General features: G+C 34.2%; 1 protein-coding gene across 2 annotated transcripts in view; it reads right to left on the bottom strand.

The window, feature by feature from the left end:
* Nucleotides 1–15120, bottom strand: part of LOC105225020 (adenylyl cyclase 78C) — a 205584-nt gene that overhangs the window by 102455 nt on the left and 88009 nt on the right. The gene's annotated exons all lie outside the window — the stretch shown is intronic.

A 15120-nucleotide genomic window follows, 5' to 3' on the forward strand; every position in this document is an offset into this window, starting at 1 on the left:
GTCATGACTACTTATTAAAAATCCATGTCCAAGTAATAAAGATAAAATGTGACATTTATAATCACGTTTGCTACCTGATAACTTTTGTAAATTTACCATATAACTAGGTATACCCATATCTGTGGTGTACTAATTCATGTTTACAAAAATGTGAGTGGAACGTGTCTTGCTGATGCATTATAATGTGACCAAAATAGTGTTAAATGTAAAGAAATTGTGTCAGAGAAATTCAAACACCCACAACTACGTACATGTGCATGTAAGAGTATAAGCCATATATTTACGTAGAGAGTTATATAAAACGTGTGCGCTTTCTGATGTCAAGATAATAAATCAAACTGATGATACCGTGTATATTCATAAATTGCATCAGTGATTTGGGCTGACATTGGCATTTAAACAGAATGCGAACTGTTTTTATATCAAATAATTGACGTCAAATATTTGCACCAACTGAAGACTAACAAAACACCAGTACTGCTTCTCTAAATGCTCAAGCCTTTGTAATATTAATGGTCTTATCTGGCATTTATATAACTTTAATTTATTTTCATTATTTTATCGATGCAATAAAATATATTTTTATAACAAGACTTTTCACATTGAAAAACCTTCAATGGACCCTAAAGTACTTTCATCGTATCCCCAAAGTTCGTCAACAAACAAAATTGGCACTATTAAAGTGAGTGAAATCCTCGTCTTGTTTAGGAAACCTTATAGCATCTCCAAAAATTAAAAAAAAAAATCCATTTCCAAGGAGACACCTTATGTTTTACGTCTAAACATGAATACAAACTTGCAAATTTTGATGACTCGTAAATTTTGTATCAAAAGATCCCCCGATTTAATGCCTCACGATTATTTTCTCGAATGGTATATTAAAATAAAGATTTACGTCCATCGACCAACAACGCTCGAGGAGCTCGAAGACAACATTTAATTTAATTTAATTATAACCGAAATGCTGAACAGGGTCATCGAAAAATTATGTAAACGGATAGAGATAGATGCACAAACGAAACAGTGGTGGCCATTCGGTTGAAATTTTTTTTAATAAAAAATGTTATAAAATTATCTGCATACAAAAAATAAATCAAAACCATTTTAACCAAATTTAAGTGTCTTATTCCATTTTAAGGAGCCATTAGGGTAATCAGTTTTCCATTTTTTCCTTTATATCTTTTGAATTAATGTAGAAACTTACTTTACCATTGGAAGGTTTCGAAAAAGGCTCAAAAATAATAATACCGCTTGACGTTCGGAGCGCTCGGAGTGCATACCTCAAACTTTAAACGCGTTTTTCTCAAAACACACTTTTTTAAACTGGCGGACATGATTCCGGCCGAACTACTTCACCGATTTGCTTAATTTTTTTTTAGTGTTCACAAGACGCCTGGTTATCGCCCCTATGATATTTATTGAAAATGTTATGACAAAGTTTATTTAAAAAAAAATGGGGAAAAATTAAAAAAAAAAACGTTAATACTTTTTTATTTATCAACATTTTTTCATTATTCTAGTAGAAAAGATAACCATTCACTTACTTTTTAAGAATAAATTAGGATTTTGTATTTTAAATGATCCAAACATGAGAATTCGTTTCCGCCGGTGAAAGAACGCATCTCATTCAGCCAGCCATTTCTCCGACAGATGTCATCAAAAAATTCCGAAAAAAATTGATTACACACTCCACGATATACATCATTATATGTGAAAAAAGTTCCATTCTAGAATAAAAATTTCATTGAAAAAAAATGTCAAAAAACAGACCAGATTACCCTACTGACTCCTCAACATCAGCCATTCTTGATGTATGCTCTATAATTCTATGCGAATCCCAAAAAAATATCGACCGATTTTTCTGATTAAGTTTTTGATAGTTTTTACTGAACAATAACTATTCAGAAGGCCTCTGACTCTTTTCTAGGTCTGTAGCTTTTTAATCACAGCCCAACCATTTTTATTGGAAACAAAATATGAATCATAGAACTTATACGTTTTCCGGTGATGATATGTAATTGAGATTAACTAATTTAATTATGGTTATTATTGAACCCAATTTACGGCTTCTTCTGGCTTTTTTCCATATTATGCATTATTTATGCTTTCGTGGTTACAGCGGAATTCAGCAAACCAGTAGTAGACCATTGCATATGCTGGAACAGAACTGTCATAAAAGTTATCAAGCCATTGCTTTGCATCAACGGTACTTTTCCCGTCACTTTGAGGCTAATAATTTGAAGACGGTTGAATGAAATGTTATAAAACTTTACCTTTATTCTATTTAAGACGCCAACATAAGGATAGATTTTTTGTTTGCGGTGTTGCCTCTCGATCAAGGCTTACGCTTTATTGACTTTAAATCATGCGTTATATTGTATATAACGCTTGATTTAATTTTGCCGCGATTTATATGTATTTATATGATGAAAATTTGGGCACGTGCCCGAAAGACCCATTAATATTTTTCATTTAAGTCATAAATGCTTTGAATTTCAGTACCTTTTTATGCCGTCGTATATACATACATACATACAAATGAATGATAAGATCTTTGTTGACTTTAAAAATAGTCCACTTGCAGATAATAAATTTGCGAACATTAATTTTCCAACTGCATGCGAGTTCAATGCGACAAACAAAGTGGAGAGAAGTAAATAAAACGCGCCAATGAAGTTAAGGCAATTAAAAGGAGTAGGGAGGTGTTCATTTCGTTTGGATCTGCATTTAAGTTTTGCCAGAAGTGGCGAAATTTTCTTAAAAATATAATTTTCGAACGGAAGACATTTCTAATCGCGAAAGTTTTTTAAATACTTCATTCAACCGGTACGCCCAATGTACATACTACACATATTAACATACTTAAATATATCTTTATAAATAATATGTATGGAGAACTTTTCTGTAGTGTTTATCTGTACTACTTATCCATAATACTCTTAGACAGACAATAACAGGTAGCAAAGGCACCAGGAGATTTCTACAAAAGGATTTATAGTTGCTGCAGTTAGAGCAATAATGTTGTTTATAGTTTGGAACACAATACGGTATTCACGGACAGACAGAGAGCGAACAGTTGCTTGAAACTCGCATACACCTTGCAGGAATATTTAAGCCAAAAGCGATAAATTCTATCTGTCTAGTGGTGTCATTGGTTGGCCAACGTTCAACTCATAGGTAAACGCGAGAAACTAACCAAGGTACTAGAGCAAAGAAAGAAAAATTTACATAAAAATTCCTTCAGTTAGTAGTAAAATTTAAATTATTAAACTTTGATAGTCAACGGAATGGACAGCACGATATGAATCGAGTCCAAAACGTCGAAATAACATATACTGGGAACCACTTGAAATTGCTTTCATCGACTTTCTTCAAAGCATAAAAAACATCAAGAGTTATTATAGCTTTCTTGGAACTAGTGAGAGACGAAATTGTCGAGAAATGGAAAAAGAAAATGACTTTCATCAATTTAATTCAATAAAGATGACAAATTTCTGTCAACCAGCCAGATATATTCTCAGATCCTTAAAAAAGATCGTTTCAGAGAGCTTTATTATATTAATTTACCCAGTTGTTCGATTAGTCTCTCTTTATACTTAAATTTATCCATAAAATTTTGAAATAAGGATAAGTCTACAGACAACCTAAAGTGGCGTGTTGTGACAACATATTGCGTGGAGAGTACTTCAATACATAACCTCAACCGTTACTGGCATTTGCCCCAGTGACAGTAAGGCATAAATAATACCTTGTTTTGTTGCACAGGCTGTTTCAGCGGTTTTTCTTTTATTTCTTGGCAATATTTGCACACGCTGCAGAAGGACGGCAGAAACAACCGAAAAGCGGATTGCAATACAAGTAAAAGTAAGAGTATATGGGAATATACACGCAGCAAAGACTTGAAACTGCTGGAAGTAAAACTATAATGATCCGCCAAGGCAACTAAATTTATGCGTGGTCGGTTGTCAATTGGTGTAGGGGCTACAGTGGATTTGAAATTTCATTGCTTAGGTCATAATAAAAAAAAGGTCTTTTAGATTGCCTTCGATATATTTTTACACCAAAGCAATTAGTTTTCCAAGTGTTTTTACTGTGAAATATAATATTCGACTTATATGTATAAATTTTTGCTTTTCAAGGGCCAATTGGCAGTCTAATCAGGCGATATTTGGAAATTAAAATACCTAATATATCAGTTGTTGTATAATTTTATGGATATAATTTAAGGATAAACAGTAAAATTTTTTAATGATAAAATTAAACATTTTTCGAGTTACACGGGATTTCCGATGGCACCAAAAACAGAAGGCCCTATACAGCTGCAGTGAATCTGACCTTTACTGTGGATGAAATCACCAACTTGATAGTAATCGGTTCATTTGTTTCTAAGTATCATCTTATTATTTATTAAGTTAATAATTTTATACTAAAAAGCTTAAACATACGAAATTCTTCATAAAATTTAATATTATGACAGAGAATTTAGCTTTATCAGAAAGATAAGGATTTGGCGTTGCATTTTAAGATTTATTTCGAGCAAATGGCTGGCTGATTCGAATAAATTTCATGCGCGAGGCATAATTTTGTATCAATCGGGGCCGACTGTCACCAATAACGTACCGAATATTCTCTTCCAAGGCGTCAACCGTGTCGAGTTTATTTGCGTTGACAACCAACTTCACAAAAAACAATAAAAACAATTCTGCGGTTTTAAATCATACGACGAGTTCACGCCACAGACCCGCGACATGAGATCCAAAAAATCTTCTTCAGTAAAGAATGTTTCCTTGGCTGTTTGGCATTTCCCGTCATCTTGTTGAAACCAAAGCTCGTCCCAATCAAAATCTCCCAATTAAGGCAGGAAAAAGACTGTAATATTGTGGCCCGTTCTATTTTTGAAGAAATACTTACTGAACAGCGACCTTTTGAGGATGTAACATCGTAGCAATAATAGTTTGTGGCTTATCATCATTTGAAAGGCGACAATTTTTTAGCGAACCCATTGAACCAAAAGTGAGCTTAACCGCTGATAAAATTGTCAACGGAAAATTGAGATCGCTTTTGATGCTCATACGACTACAATTTATACACGAGTTTTATTTTGTAAGTTCGCAAAGCCAAGATTTTTCTATTAAATCGTTCATAATGTTAATGGGCACAGTTTCAACCTATTCTCCTTAAATAATAGCGCAAAGAATTAATTTATACTTGCGAGAGTAAAACTTAACCCTTAAAACTTTTAGAACCAAGTTTTTTACCGTACCAAGTAAACGCATGATTAAGTAATTAATCTTAAAAAATATCTTCAAATTGTTTAATGAACTCAAAGCTAAAGGGTTGTGAAAGAAGTTTCTAACAAAAACTTTCGAGGAAAGAGAAATCAATTTACATAAGTTGAATTTCTCCAACAAGATAATTACCAAAGAAAGCAGTGAACCATAACCTGTTCAGAAAGTGGAAAATAAGCGGTGTTAAGATTAATACAAGAAAATATAATTTGCAAAAAGGCAAGTGGGGCTAGCGGCAGCCCAGAGACCGTGAAAAGATAAACGAGTGTAAACATTATGCATAACAAAGTGTAAGGAAAACTGAATTGAATACAAATTATCTTTAAATTACTTAATGTTTTTGTTTTTATTAGCGGTCACATTAAATATTGTAGTTGATACTTAGAAAACGTATGGAAATTAGTAGCTGCAAATATCAATGGCGATTTGAATGACAATCAATGAGTCATATATAATTAAAAGTGTAATATATAGTATCAGAACTGCAGATCAATAAGGAAGTACAGTACAATATGTATAGACTGCAGGAGGTATAGTAACTCAGTGTGCGTCTTCTAGGCGTTCAGTTGAGTGAACACTACTCAACAAATCGGAAGGAAAAATTTGCGACTGATAGGCTAAGAGGTCTGTGAAGTATTTGAGCTGTTCCGATTACGAAGCGAGATGTATGTATATGCTATAAAAAATGAAAGAGGCCGTAGTGCATGAGTATAAAGAGCTTAAGAAACTGGCCGAAACAGGAAATGCTCGAAATTTCTACGAAAAAATGCGGCGACAGAACCTCTTGTGGAACCCAAAGTGGTAATATAATGGCTGAAGTTGGGAGCATACAGAAGTTATAGAGGGAACAGTTTTCCAGCCTGCTAAGCTATAGTGAAAGTGTAAGATATAAGGATGGCGAACCCGATTCCCCAATCAATGACGATGGAATAGATGTTTCATTGCTCGGCTATAATGGGGTTCGAATAGCAAAGCGGCTGGGGGCGATGGATTAGCGGCTAATACCGGGGCGAAGAATTGACAAGATGCATGCATCAGCTTCTTTACAAGAAATGGTGGGATGAAAGCATGCCCGAAGATTGGAACGTAAATATGCTCTGCCCAATGAAATCCAATGCTGAATCCCTCCTGGAAAAAGGTGCCACTTTGGACTGAGTAGACAATTGAGAAGTAAAGTGCTCTCTCGACGAACAAAGATCAAATTCTACAAGTCATTCATCAACCCCGTCCTGTTATATGATGCGGAAGGATAGACATCTTCTCATAAGTCGGCCTTAGAAGATGGTGGAAGATATATGGTTCTTTGCGTATTGCTCATGGCGAAAATCGCATTCGATGGAACGATGAGCTGTACGAGATATACGATGATATTGACATAGTTCAGCTAATTAAAAAACAGCGGCTGTGCTTGCTAGGTCATGTCGTCCGTATGGACGAAAACACTCCAACTCTGAAAGTAATCGACACAGTACTCACCGGGGGAAGCAAAGGAAGAGGAACACTTCCATTCGGAGAAGGGCCTGATTACACTTGATATTTCGAATTGGCGCCAAATAGTGAAAAGAAGAAATGACTCGTGCGTTTACTCGGCTATAACCGCGTAAGCGGTGTCTACGCCAGTAATGAAATAAGCATATGAGTGAAATAAAAACATTTTCTTTTTCTCCACAGTTTCTGAAGGCAAACTCAGAGTGCTGTTTTTTGAAAATTCAAACTCATTCAGTTTTTGAAACTAAATATATCCTCCATTTAATGTATACAAATTTGATGTGCGAGGAAATGAATTATATGTGCATATATTTTGCATATTTACTACCTAAAATAGAACCACTGCAACGGTTTTTAATTTGAGCATCCTCTGGTCTGCTTTTCCTCCATAACTGCTTGTGAATAAACTTCGTTTGGCCCTCGATGTTGGTAGCGGAGTTGTTGTCCATCCTACAACTACAACCAGTAAACTGTGCATTATTTTGAAAGCAAGAAGAAGAAGCGAAATGCTAATCAATTTTATTAATTTCGCCACTAATTTCATTTGTATCCATTTAATCATCCAAACGCTGACATTGATGAATTTACGCTGAAGCGTTTCAAAAAAAAGACCTCGCTGTAGAAACTAAACAGCAAAGGCGCAGGGTATCCGTATGGACTCTCTGGTATTTGCTTATAAATATGTAGAAAATGCGGAAGCCATGGACAAATCTATTTGCAAAAATTACGCGCCACATAGGTCAACCACATTCATAAAGGCAAGTGCAGTTCAGTAAGCGAGTTTAATACGAGGGTAGTCCAATAAGGGTTAGTTTATAATTTTGCGGATTTTTAGAATCCAATTATCAATTTTTTATTGTGTTAATATATATGCACGTGTAGTAAAATAAAATTTTTAGCTGTATTCATTGTTTACTTTGTATGAAGCAGCCGCTAAATTTAAACGTGTTTTTACGAGCTTGGCGATTTTCGTAAGCTCATGAATCTTGGAAAAAACAATGCTGAGAAGATACCTCAGCCCCCACATTGACCAGACATTGGGCTGCTTGACTTCTTCCTATGTCCAAAAAAATCCAGCCCATTTGGAGTCGTATTTTGGTTTGACCGTGTGCGGAAGCAAGATCGTCTGCGTATTTTAGAAACATTGAAGAAAAGCAAAATCGGACTCTTTTTGAAGGAAAATTGCGCAGTAAATTGCGACAGCTCTTCTACTTTGATGGGATGGCGTTGAACGAGTTTCAACATGGTGCACTACAAAGTGTCGTATCCTGTTGAAATATTGGGAATAAAAAGCTAGCGTCTCGATCACCAACAATAGTTTCTGAAAGTGTGTTTCGTTATCGTCTACTGTTATGCAGCAGAGATCAAGGAGCGGACTTATTTTACTGAATTTACTCTGAAAAAGGTGGAGAGTACCTTTTTCGAGGATGCACAAGCTGACATGACAGTCAATGTATCAGAAAAAAAAAACAAACGGTCGAGAGACCCATTTCATTTAGCGAAATAAATAGCGCAGAACGACAAGAACTGACTCACACTTCCGCCAACACCACGGTCAAATCGGTAAAATTTAGCTATGAACTGTTGCGGCACCTACCTCATTTTTCAGATTTGGCTTCGTTTCATCTTGTTATCAAACTTGAAAACAAAAAAAATAACTCGCCGTATAGCCTCTCCCTGTCGCGGGGACCTTAACAGGCCATTTTTCTATGGCCGTTCATGCTGTAAGGCTGGTAATCTTACCAGTCGCCATCTGCATAAGCTGTATTGAAGAAAACGAGGTGGAAACAAATCATCAATTTTTTCTTGATCGTTCTGCGTTTGGCAGGTCAAAGCTTAAACACTTAAGAGGGCATACCTGCAGACATCCCGAACTGGCGGGAATGGAAACTAAGTCGCTGTGCAAATTTGTATTGACCACTAAGCGTTTTGCGAATTTATAAGTTCGAACACGGTAGTTCTTTTCTATGGATTCACAAAGGACTACATATAGTCCACCTGTGATATCTCCAAATAAGGTATCTAACCTAACCCAACTCGACGGCCAGAAATCAACTTACTTTTCATATCTCAAGAAAGCTTAATTTTGCAATATCTTAAACATGTTTTCGTAATTTGCTTTCTGGATTAAGAATTTATTGAACAGCCCTTGTACATTTTTGGGTATCCCCCTTACATAGTGCTATGCTCAAACATTTTACCCAAAATTAGTTTGTAATTTCTGTGTGGTCTAGTTAATAAGCACTTTCAACGAAATTATCATACATGCGTATGTCAGTGTCGGTGTATGTCAGTTCAGCTTTCTTCACATACCTACATACAACTGTAGTTGTAATTTTCCAAACCAACTCACCGCAATTTCACCCTTAAATCAACTTGGTGACACTGTAAATAGAACACCGATGAAATTAACCGTTTTAAAAATAAACATGTAGGTCCTGGAAAACCTCAGCAATGATTAAATGCCGTAATTGCGCCATTTCTGTTTTCCAAAGCTAGCATTCAAATACATAACAGAATATGATTCTCATCCTGAGGGGTAGCTGCTCGATTGGCTCGACGTTTCATTGAACTTTATTCGGCTGGAATTTATTTTTAAACTGTTGCTCGCTGATGCTGCAATAATTTGCATTGATTTTGTGTCGTTCCTCAATTTAGTCACGTAGACATCTACATGCATATATTTCATATAAATGTATTTAAACACATACATACATATGCGATTAAACATGTGTTGGTTTTTTGGTGCCAACATTTCGAGTTTTCGTGTTGAGTGGTCGCATTTACCCAACGGTTTCTACACACACACACGCATATAGAACAAAGCATATGCTCATAGCAATGACCTAGAACTTTCCTTAGCCTACCATTGGGATTTTGTCCGCATAGCCTTAAAATATAGCCGTGTTGCAGCTAGGGACAAAAGCGCATGTGCGTATGTGTGCCAATAAATTTTTATTTCTTTTTGTTGGCGCGGCATTTTGCACGTTAAATGAAGTTTAATTACAGTTGTCCTGCCGCGTGTTGTTTGATTTGTGTGTGAAGTGCACACACGGATACACAGGTGAAAATGCATATGTATGTGGTTGTGATTTTGCTGGACAATAGCGGCTAAATTACGGTTTTATTTTGTTCTTGCCACCTTAAATCTGTATATACAATAGTGGAATGTAGGTTTATAAAAAAAATTAATTATAAAAGTTTTTACCACAGCACAATGTTTTACTATTTTTTATTATTAAATCTCAATATAGTAATATTATTATGTTTTCATAGTGTTAATTTTATTTTTCGCGTTGCAAGCTGTGCAAATATTGCATGTTCATTTGGCGCTCCAGTGTTTGTCGCTAATAACTTTGTTTGTTTGTAGGTGTGTGTGATTTATTTATTTAACATATTTGCGATTGTGTGACTTGCTAATTATTTAAAAGCCATAAAAATTAATTCAATTGATTCCCATTATGCAAATATTTGATTTAACTGTGATAGAATATTTATATAATACCTGAGATTAAATACAAGTTTCAACAAAAGCATGTAAAAAACAGCAAATATATATTTTGTGGCGTTCAAAAGATTTACAGTAGTGGACAAAGATATTTGGACACGTGTCGTTAGTTTTCTTAGGAAATGTTTTAACTTGAGTATTTTTTTTTTAAATTAATAAATCTTGTACCTTGCGACAAAAAAGTACTCGGAATTAGTAAATAAAACGCAAAACCTTTAATGGATCATCAATATTTATTTTGTCGTCTTCAAAGTAATTCCCACCAGATGTAATACACTGAAGCCAACGATTTTTCCAGTCCTCGAAACACTTTTCATAAACACTTTTTGGATTTGCTTTCACCGAATTTTGTTTTATGTCTTTGATCGACTGAAAACGGGGTTCACAGAGCGGAAATTTCAGTTTGGAGAACAAAAAAAATCACACGGAGCCAAATCTGGTGAATACGGTGGTTAGTTGGTGATCGTTGACTTTTATATATTTTTTAAATTTTTTAAACTAAAAATTATGTTCCTTAATAGATCTCCAGATTCCAGATCTCCAACCCCATGCTAAGAACGTTTCCCCAGATCATTTAGGATTCTGCTTGCAAGTCAGCCCAGTTTACGCATTTAGATACTCAATATAATAATAATATGGAACATAAAATTTCCATCAACCAAGTTGAAGGAAATAACGGCAACAACTAAGAAATACAAAGCTTTCTCACTGGAGTATAAAAATTTCACAAAAACAATCGAGCATGAATAAAAAATAAATATCAGAGACGAAAAAGCAAAGAACATGGAGTTTTCACAAAACGACCCGATGTCTCTTGGTGATTACTACTTTCCGAAAATACAAAGAATTGAAATCAGGGTGAACCATTATCCAAACTTTATACAAGATACTATTGCTCAAATGCAGGCATGCAAAAATTAATAAAAGCTTTCCATTTATGACGACTGTAAAAGCAGAAATAAGAATGAAAATTATAGATCCGATATGGGGCCTAAAATATTCATAACCCTTTCGCTAGATGCATGAAGGCATACTAATTGGCTTGACGGCAGCTGATGTCATACACTACATCCGACAACACTACGTACGTACTGAAAATGGAGACGTTTCTATTTACGAAGAATATGGAGAGACAAAAATAATACGAGTAGCAGAAGAAAAGAGAGATTTTTATAGCAGTATATATTTAGATAAATATGACAGTTTCAGATATATTAATAATTGAAACTTTATTAGAGCAGTTGTCACCAAACCATGTTAGACACAATTCCGAATGCAAACCAATGTAGTTAACTTATTCAGTTTACCTATTCAGTTATTTTCTAAATACCTGACATTTATTTTTCTCTATTAACTAATAACACTTGAAGAATAATAAAGCCAACCATAAATAAAAATACAATATGGAAATGTTTAAACCTTTTTAGATGCGTCATGATTGAAAATTTATACGAAACTCATCGCTGGTGTCCTAATTTCTATGTCCGCTTCTACACTTACGAAGTTGGTTTGTTCATAAAGTTGACATTTCAAATGCTGTGAACTATTTTTGAATTCACCATTTTCAATTATTTTTGAAAACATAAAAATCACTGCAAATTATACTATTATTATATTTAACAAATAAAGAATGAATTCAAGCCGAGAAGAAGCTTTAGTACATTTCAAACAAACTCGTTGTGACATTTTTTTAGGTAAGACAAACGTCGTAAACAAACAGCTTCCAAACACACACTATTTGATTTGCGCGCGCAGTATAAATGGACCAGCCCGAATCAAATGAGATTAGACGGTACATATACTCTTACTCTTGCATTTTGCAACACTACACTTTTTTATACCAATAAAATTGCTTCTAATCATCCTTAATCTCTATCTGAATTGGTTACGTCTGTTTGTCGGCCGATCTCTTATCAATTTATGCGTCCAATGAAGCTGGGCTTTTTGTAAAATTACCATATGCGACAAGATATTCAAGTTTGCGGCATTTTTGATTGCCATGTAATGAAAGACTACACAACCAATAAGATAAAGTTAATTGTACTATATACATGTGTATGAAAACTTCAACTTTTTGTGGTGTTAATTATTGTTAATTGTTATTTTATAGTACTGTTAAAATTAAGTTAATTAATATTTGTCCGACCGTCCGTCTGTCTGTATAGACTCAAACTCGTTTCTCAGTTTATGAGACATTGATCTGAAGTTTTGCAACCGTTCCTTGTTTCTTAGAATCTACTCATTTGTCGACCTGCTGATATCGGCAACTATAGCACATAGCTGCTATAAAAAACTGAACGATCGAAATCAAATCTTTAGGTGCAAACTTTTTTATTTAACTATAAGATACCTTCAACAAATTTGGCATGGCCTATTATTTAAGGCAATAATGTTCGGAGATTGAAATTGTTCAGATCGTAACACAATAGTATGGAGCTGTCATACAAACTGACCGATCAAAATCAATTTCTTGTATGGAAAACGTATTATTTGGCAAGATGTCTTCAAGAGATTTGGCATTAATTATTGTCCAAAAGAACGGTACATTCCTCTAAGAAATTCAGATCGGATCACTAAAGCATATCACTGTGTTTCGTTTTTTGTTATACCTTTCCGAATATTCACTTGTTTAATTTTTTATAATATTCATTTTAAGAAGGTAGTGTTTAAGTGCGAAATTGAGCGAAATCGGACTCAATTTAAATTTCTATGATTGTTTCACTTTCACTATTCTTTCTCGGTGGGACTACCACCTTAAGGCCAAAAATTACCCAAATCGAACCTAAATTATTCTATTCCCTAAGTATCGAATATGTGGTACCTATAGTACCCAAGTACCTATAGTTGACTTTTGACTAGAAATATCGGTCAATCTAAAAGATATATAATTGAAATTCTGAAAAAATACTCTCCTTATAATGGTTTGTCTGTTTGTCCCTTAGCTTCATTTAGAGACAGCTTGACCCAGACCTCTGTCTAAACTGCATATTCCTAATATAATGAATTCCAATCCTCTGGATGACGTTCATCAACTCAATATATTAATTGTCAAGTTCAAGGTCAAGTTAATATCACACATCAGACGAATCTCTATTGAAGAGGTTTTTAATATAAAACGAACTAAAATATAGCAGTAAGAGTAATTCTAAGTTTATTGTCAATGGATGATTAATTCTCTCGCAACTTTTTTAAAATATATATATGTAGCTTAGCCGAGTTTTAATATCAACAAGTTGCAAGATTATAAAATGTTCGACACGTGCAAGCTTAGCCCTTTCTTCTTTGTTTTTCCAATGTTCATTTGAAATAGGTAGTTGATAATGAAATTCAATAGATAAAAAGATTATTAAATTGTGAATAATTGTATTGATAAAAAGTTGATTTGACTTTAATAATTGTTGATATTTGAGCAAACAAAAGTATAGTGAAAAAATTAATTAATTTAAGTGTTATTTACATTCGAAATTTCGGCAACTGATTAGATAGTAAGATGTGGACTTTTTGTTGTGCGACCAATTATAAACGTCGGTGTATTGAATTGACTACATATTAAAGTATGCTCATGCCTATACCTGCTTATTTTCAACAATGATCTCCTTTAAGTGCGTTAAGATATCTAACTGTCTTCCATTTTTAATAATCGGAGATTTGTCGACTACAGAGAGATTATCGTATACCTTGAAGGGAACTGTTGAAATATCGAGACCTCGGCATGAAACTCTTCTGCCAATGGTATAAGTTCGCTTTAAATAGCTCCTCTTACAGCCAGATTGCAATACTATTGACCATTGGGACCCTGTATATTTCAACATATTCTAACCTTTGTTGCCCCAAATCCTGTGCCTCTCATAAGAAGGAAAACGGACCTTCTTATGGTGAGCTAAAGTTCTTGTGTACGCAACTCAATATCATATTTATGTTGCAACTGTTTCCGAAAAATCTGTTGCACTCTGGTTTTGTTATCGGTAACTTCCGATCTTATTTGGCCGCATCTCATTGTTTCGGACGTCGACTGTACCCAAAAGTGCCGCTTACTTACTGCATTTTTGCGGTTATTTGGGTGTAGATCTCGATTCTATTTCGGTGATGCTTGCGTTGTTTCACTATTTCACCAACATTTACGCTGACTTTAGACATGGTGGTAAACTGGGTCTTCGCTTTCGAGTTTAACTCGACTGAGAGAGTCTTTTTAAATACAAAATAATTATCTAAAGGAAATTAGGGTTATATTATTTAACTAGTGACTGAGTTATATCATATGGAAATTTATATCAATCCCTTTCGTTTACTTTTAACTGTTAATATCACTCATTAGATATTATTACTCAGCGTAACTTGCCGCGGTATTATGGGAAAGCTGAAATATTTCTTTTAGAACACTCACAGAGAAAACAAAATACAATCATTAAATATTATAATAAGACCTTAATTCAAAAACAAATAGTGATTGTTTGAATGAAAGATGAAAAGCTCGGATTTTTACAATTTCAGCATTTTTATTTGTTACTATTTATTTAATATTATTTTTATTTCTTTAATGATATGTTATTTATATAAAATAGTCCTTATTCCCTTCATTTAAATAATTACATTCTCATATGTACCACTATCAAAGGTCGTTTTTGCTGCTTCTTAAGAATTTGTAATGCCGCACTCGAACACACTTCACCGCAAGCTTTTGTTTATCAAAGCGGCTTTTGTGCCAAAAATAAATAGAACGAATTTTCCAGACAAGCTGGAGGATATAAATCCATGTACCATATTTTTATAAATATTCACTTATAACCATTTTTTTTACAAAAAGCTGTTTTGGCCATTCATTGAAATTATGCACTT

This window comes from Bactrocera dorsalis, chromosome 5, assembly GCF_023373825.1.
Source record: "Bactrocera dorsalis isolate Fly_Bdor chromosome 5, ASM2337382v1, whole genome shotgun sequence".
NCBI lineage: Eukaryota > Metazoa > Arthropoda > Insecta > Diptera > Tephritidae > Bactrocera > Bactrocera dorsalis.